Consider the following 7,405-nt stretch of genomic DNA (forward strand, 5'->3'; position numbering starts at 1 on the left):
CAAAATATCCATTTTAATCTCCCTTGCACTTTGGTAGGACACTTCCATTTGAACTTGAATTTGATTTTTTAAGTTGTCTGCATACGATTTTGGCTCTAACCAGAAATAGAATTGATGTCCCTCACTTTGGTGGGACCCCTTCCATTTGAAACTGTCTGCATATGATTTGTCTCTAGCCAGAAATAGAGTTGTCTATGATAAGACATAAAATTCACCGTATCCAATAAATGGTCAACTAGCTAGATGCAAGCGATAACTATAGAACTCCACTTCAAGAACAAATATATGGTTGAAGGGAGTCGTGATTCATACCATTAAAGAACAAATATATGGTTTGATGGGAGACTTGGATTGGTGTATGAAACTTCTTGACATACAAATCAAGAGAAAAGTGACAGATCTTACTTCTATTTAACCTAAAATCAAATAAAGATGAAATAAAACAATAGGTAATTTAACTTCCTATAGTAAGTTTAGTTTGTTATTTTAGAAAATGAAGTGAGTGACCTGAGATGACATGTTAAAATGTAATGACAATGTATCTTATTTAACATTGTTTATAGGTTAATCCATCTTTAAGAACTCACAAAGTCCTACAATTGACAAGAGATTTGGAGACTTTGGAGGTGGTGTCACGAACAAGTTGAGCACTGCATTACATGGAGTGGACAGCATAATGGGAATTTCTTCGTAACTCATGCTGCAGGCTTTTTGTGTGTGATGGTGAGTCCAACTCAGCAAATAAATCAGTCCAACGGAGGCCCCGTCGTCCAGCCTTTGGCCCCTTTAGAGATAGGGAAAATGCCCTTTCTCCCCTATCAGCGGGGCGAAAAGACGGGGATAGACTTCTCCAATTGGCCATGAAAACAACTCTGAAAGTTTAAAGCGCCGTAACAGAGTTGATTGTTTTATGTGACAGTTGGCCCATGACGCATGTCTCAAACACGGAACCTACAGAAAAGAGGGCGTAATACCCAGGTGGTGTGCAGCAGTCCTTTTTCTTGGCAATGCCCAGTAGTTGGCAGATTTGGGATCTCTTTTTTAAGCTCTCCAAGCAACTATTGTTATGCCTCCTACGCTTAGGGAGCTACTAACCAGTTCGAATTCTGGGGGTATTAGCAAACCTCTTGAGAAGATTTGGTATACCATCCAGGCCGCTTATAGTGGAGCTTGTGGAAGGAAAAGATATCAAACGTTTTGAAGGATAGTCAGTTAGTAGAGTCAAGTTATTTATCTAATTTTTGGAGTTAGTTCCTCATCGTCACTCAACTTAATGAAATTGCCTAATAAAGTCATTTATCTATTTTTTGTTCCAATAAAGTCGCTCGAATTCATATAAATATCTTACAAATTAACAATTGTTAGAGAACTACTTAGAAGTGAGTTGAAATAGTTTTGAATATAAACCACTCACCATCCATACCATGTATCTTAGAAGCTTGAGCGACCATTAGATAACTCACTGTTGATGATCCAGAAGTGCTCATCCATTCATTTTAGAAGCTTGAATGATAGAAGGGATTCTATGGTGATGCGTGCCTGCATATAAGGTGAATGTTAAACAAAGCTCTGTACATTAGACTGAAAACACGACCAACAAAATTGGCCTTGGTACATAGTCGAGCTAGTGTATTATGTAGTGACAGTGCCTGCTTAAAATGAAATGTTAAAAGAAGCTCTGTATATCAGACTCCAAACAAGACCAACAAAATTGACCTAGGAACATAGTCAAGCTAGTGTATCATGTAGTAACAATTACAACGAAATCAATTTGACACTCAAGTTCTAATGAATCAAACTCTATGAAATTAGTACTTCAGCATTGAAGTTATTAGTCATTCCCAGAAGATAAGTCCGTGCCTGCTCTCTTTCAATTTCTTCTCTAGAAATCTGATCAACTTGTTATCTTTCATCACGGTTTTCTCTTTCACTAATTTAACTAATAAATACCTCAAGAACTCTTGAAGGAACTCGTAAGAGAGGTACTATCCATATTCTGGGACTCTTTCTACATCACAATCTTGTAAGCATGCAATGCAAGTTCAAAACCTATTCCAATCCCACATGTCTGTTACAGGGAAATAACAACAGATTGTCTAAAAGCAGAACAAGGTCTCTGATGCAATATATTTATAATGGAAACAAGAAAATTGGGGAGTGCTGCGTTCAAAAGGACTTACAGTCACACAGCGTACTCCCAACCATGTTTCTCAGCATACGTCTTTGTTGCATCTACAATATCAAACAATAACCCTGCCTCACCAATGGATGATAAAGGGTCTCCAGTGGATGTCCATCCAATCAATGGATTTTCCCACCTAAAAGATGCGATCAAACAGATGCTTTGGCTACAGTTCTATTAATTAAAAATAGTGTCATAAACAAAATATCTACATTGGCAAAACAGAGGCAGTTTTTGAAATTGCTCTGTTTTAGAGACCTGTGATGCTGGGCATGCTAAAAATGCTAACGAGCTATACAAACCTTAGGGAAAAAGACCTCGCATAGAGAAATACAAGTTCCATGGATTTGTTGCATTGATAATAATTAAATATCCAAAGTGTTCTCAGAGAATAAAATATAAATGTTTTATCATGAAAAGGTAAAGAGTGGTGGGTACTTCTATGTAGACTAGAAATTTGTTTTCCACTTTCCAACCTTTCCATAGCCTTGTTGAGTTGCGATTCTTGCAGGTGTATAACCAATGACCTGAAGAAGCAATGTTCAATTCTCCCCAGAAAAAGTTAATCTATCGACAGATCCATAAACTGACCAGAAAAAGTAGGCATATTTGTCAATGAACTTTAGAGGCATGACCAATAACTAATATGACCAAATGCCTAAGCGTCAACTGGAAGAATAAGAAAGTAATTTCCAGTAAGCTGTTGAATGGTATGCTCGATTCCTCAGTATCTATATCCGCTTCTTTGGTCGAGAAAGGGAAGGGGTAAGTGAAGGTGACGAGGACATCATCGAGGGAAATTCAAATTGGGGAAAGATACATGTGTACAGACCAAATACCCTTTATCCCCACAAGAGAACACGTGCACACATCTCAGCAAATTTGTGCAATTTGAGTTGGAGCAAAGCTCAGTCGTATGACGAGATAAAGGACATCTAGGAATAGATAATAAAGGGTCCACTAGAGTTGGTTAATTTGTTATAGACTACGCAGTAGAATTAAGGAGCTCGTTAGCTCATCCTCTGAATTTATTCACAAAAAGTCATCTCCTATTTCTACCATTCAGTAGAGAGCACAAACAGCCTACTTATTTATCTGAATATATGTGCAATGTAGTTTTTCTTACTAATCTTACTTGTTTTACCTCTTTTATCACTCCTCCTCGTACCCTTTTTCAACACTTTCTTCAAGTTAATCAAAAAGTTCTTAATTTTGTTTCTTTTATGGCTGAACCATCTACGTATGCACAAGTTGCTATGCACCTTGGGTGGCAGCAGGCTATGGCATGTGAACTTGAAGCCTTGGAGGCTTAACAAGACTTGGAAGTAGTTCAACCAGCTCAAGGGAAAAATGTACTCCCCTTGTAAGTGGGTGTTCAAAATAAAACAAAGGTATGATGAGAGTCTTGAATGATTAAAGGCAAGACTTGTTGTTATGGGTGAAATCCAAAGAGAACGTGTGGATTTCAATGAAAGCTTCTCCCCAATTGTGAAGATGACCACCATAAGATGCATTTTATCTATAGCAGTCAAAAGAGGCTGGCCTTTATCAAGATTGGGTGTTAATAATGTATTTTTACGTGGTTAATTACGAGAAGAGGCTGTTAGAATAGAAATATGAGGTTTCCCCCGGAATGTCTTCTCGTAGTCCTAATCATGTTTGAAAGCTTGGGAAGTCTCTCTACGATTCAAAACATGATTCACGCCAGTGGTATTCTAAGCTTACTTCTGCTCTCAATTTCAAGGGATTTATTTCCTCTTTAAATGATTAGTCCTTATCTTTTTGAAAGGATGGTGATTCAATTTCTTAAGCTGTTGTTTATGTGGATGACATTATTTTGACAGGCAACAACTCAGCTGAACTCACTCAACTCATAAAATTCCTTGATACTGAATTAAATCAAGGATCTTGGAGACTTACATTATTTTTTTGGGACTTGAGATTTTAAAGGAGCCTGATGGTCTCATTATTACTCAACAGAAGTACACTTTGGAGCTTCTTTCTGAATATGATTGCTCCCATCTGCCACTTGTTTCTTCACCTTTTGATCCTACAACAAAATTACAAGCTCATTATGGAGATAATTTGATAGATCCTACTAGTTATAGAAGACTTATTGGCAAATTGATTTACCACACTCATAGTCAACCAAATATTTGTTATGCAGTGCAACATCTCTCTCAGTATATACAGGATCCCTGGACATCTCATTTTTCAGCTGCACTGCGAGTTCTTTAATACCTCAGTAACAATCCCAGTCAAGATCTGTTTCTGACAAGTGATCTTTCTGTCAAATTGGGGCGTCGATCAGACAGTTGATTTTTTATCACACTTGGAGGCTCACCTGTTTCTAGGAACCAAAAAGAACAGGTCTCCATTTCCTTATCCTCTGCGGGAGCTGAGTATCACTCCATGAGAAGAGTCGTGGCTGATATGACATGGCTCAATTGTCTTCTTGCTGATATGGGGATCTCCGCCAGAGCTCCCTAGTCTGGTTTACTCCGATAGCCACTTTGTACACAAAACAATTCCTCGCACACCTGATTTCTCTGTCTTATGTTCCGGCTTCTTCTCAGGTCTCTGATCCCTTCCCCAAAGCCCTATCTGGGCCATCTCACCACAACGTTCTAGGAAAGTTGGGGATCTCTCCTAGCCCGTCCAACTTGAGGGGGGTGAGTGGGTGAGGATGAGAATGGTATGCTATATTCCTCGTGTCTGCTTCTTTAGTCAAGAAAGGACAGGAGAAAGTGAAAACGACGACAACAACCCCATCGATGGAAATTCAAAGGGAAAAATACATGTGTTAAAAGACCAAATACCCTTTATTCCCACAGGCCACAAGTGACCACGTATACTCCATCACAATAAATTTAAGTAATTTATGCTGGAGCAAATCTCAGCCGTATGATGTGAATAAAGAACAACTAGGAATAGATAGTAAGCAGTAATGAATTGCAGTGTTCCCATAGTTAACACTCAAAATTAGAAAACGTACAAAAACCACTGACAACTAAGCATCCCAATCTCACCCTATTTCGTTAGAAAAAAGAAGGAAGAACTAAGACGAACAGGAAATACTTGAATTTCTTCTCAAATATGTTTCTGGAGATCTTCTTGACAAGAACTATATAAAGTAATGGAGTTAATTGCTTTGACAAGAGCTATAAAAAGTTTCAAATGGACTAAGTTGATATAAATATATGCAAAAATTCAATATCGACGCCTATTTAATTTCAAGTCAACAACATTCCCTTTATTGGCTCACAGACGAGCGTATATGCAGTTTGTCAATCAATCTAAGTTACATAATGCAGAACAAAAAGTTAAATTCATGTACACCAATAGTACTCAAAACTTGTTCTTACACACTTTACGTGCACCTTAAGAGAGACATGCAATGTGAGTCAAACAAATTGAGATGGAAATATTTTTCATCAGTAATTTGAGATGGAAATATTATGAGTTAGCAGGACGAAAAATTGTGCTAAGTAACTTCCTAATGTCTTCATCCATTACTCTTCGGGTATGCGATTCAACATTCTAAATACCTTAAAAAATTTCATATCTTCTCATTAACTACTGTGAATTAGTAGTGAATAAAGAAAGCTCAGATAACTACATTACTAGTCTATAAAGTTCTCTACTTGATGGCAGGGGTATAACTTGAGGCAAATAAACTGTATATACAACTCCCATTAAGTCTTTAGTGTTCACCATTGATTGCGACACAAATTGGAGAAAATTGACAAGTAGAGCATAATGTACCTATGATTTATTCCTTAATAAATGAAATATGAAAACTATAAGCAGGTTTATGTTAGTAACTACTCACAGTATAATATCTTCCTATCTCAAAAAGAATAAACAAGATTTAAAAGTAGGAGAACCAAACTATGTACTACTAATTATTATTTTATAACTGTGGTGCCCGAGCCAGCTTCCGACTATTTCCACGGTATACCTACCATCTCCCACCAGCAACATAAAGTCTCAGTTTAAATTCTAGCAATTCCTTATTTTTTTGTTTACAGTCCTACAACAATTATTTATTTTTTTAAAGAGTATCATGAGTGGTTAATTTGATTAGATATTAGCTCAGATTCTGCTCATGAAAGCAAAATTCACAACTTTTCTTCACAATGAAACATAAAATACGCAGTGTGTAAGTTTAATTTAGAATCAACATCATAAAACGACCTAAGTATTTCCAAATATTAAACTTGAAATTCGAACAGCAGACAAATAATTAAGAGTATTGTAGAGAAAATTTAGCACGAATAAAAAAGCAACAATGACGATTCGCAGTAGAATAAGGTTGATGAAGTACGTACTCTGCGACGACGAAGTTCCTGGCGAATTCTAGACTCTGCCTATTTGATCGGGTTTGATTTCGACGAAGAAGAAAAACTCGTCGAAGAAACCTGTGAAGATCGGGTAGACTGTGAACGTACACCGGAGAAAACTCGCCATTGCAGAACGAAATCGTGTGAAATTACGCTATGAATGAGCGGGAAACAGTTGAAATGGACAAATTAGTTTCTGGCAAGTGCTACTGGTTTGTTGGCTTAAGAAGGTTCCAGCTCCTGCTTTTTGGGCTTCATTTGGGCCATTATCTATTTTGGGCCAAACTAATATTTCAGGGTCAAAATTCGAGGAAAGGATCAAAATAGATTCTTCTTTGAATTAAGCTTAGAGTGATTCTTGAGTTTTCACATACAGCAGTAATAGTCCCTTATGTTTGTAACATTGGTGCACGTTTCGTTTTCATCCAAAATTTTATCTATTTTTATCATTGATTTTATCCACAACCTATGTATAAGATGTACAATTGTCATTTTATATATTTAATAGAAATAACAACTCCCATATGAAAGTACGTGAGAAGAAAAATACTTTGTTTTGTTAGTAGAAATCATATTGCACGTAAAGTCGAGAGGTTCGTCATGATAATTTCACGTACAATAGTATAATTTTTTCTTGTCCTGCAAAGTTATATGTTAAGATGATCTTAGTTTAGCTGCAATGATATTTTTAGTGAACGAAACAAGGTGTTTTTCTTATGACATTCTCTTAGATAGAGTTATTTTTCTACTAAATATATAAAAAGATGATCGGACATTTCTTATATAAAATTCTGGACAAAATTGAAGTTAAAAAATAGGCAAAATTTTAGGGAAGGACCAAAAGTGCACCAATATTGCAAAAATGAGAGACTATTAGTGC

The 7,405-nt window shown here is 36.7% G+C and overlaps 1 long non-coding RNA gene across 2 annotated transcripts; it reads right to left on the reverse strand.

Annotated features, from left to right (window-relative positions):
- Positions 1-1,279: 1,279 nt before the first annotated feature.
- On the reverse strand, positions 1,280-6,722 carry LOC101257165 (uncharacterized). Of its 2 annotated transcripts, none has more exons than XR_011220914.1 (6): positions 6,514-6,722; positions 4,527-4,903; positions 4,316-4,453; positions 4,103-4,232; positions 2,181-2,318; positions 1,280-1,539 (listed from the first exon to the last, which is right to left on the reverse strand). It is a non-coding gene; the product is annotated as an uncharacterized lncRNA (long non-coding RNA). The 2 variants fall into 2 exon arrangements; XR_011220915.1 differs by having other exon boundaries at positions 4,316-4,447; positions 6,514-6,711.
- Between the last annotated feature and the right edge of the window lie 683 nt (positions 6,723-7,405).

The sequence above is a fragment of the Solanum lycopersicum genome, chromosome 4, assembly GCF_036512215.1.
Source record: "Solanum lycopersicum chromosome 4, SLM_r2.1".
Lineage (NCBI taxonomy): Eukaryota > Viridiplantae > Streptophyta > Magnoliopsida > Solanales > Solanaceae > Solanum > Solanum lycopersicum.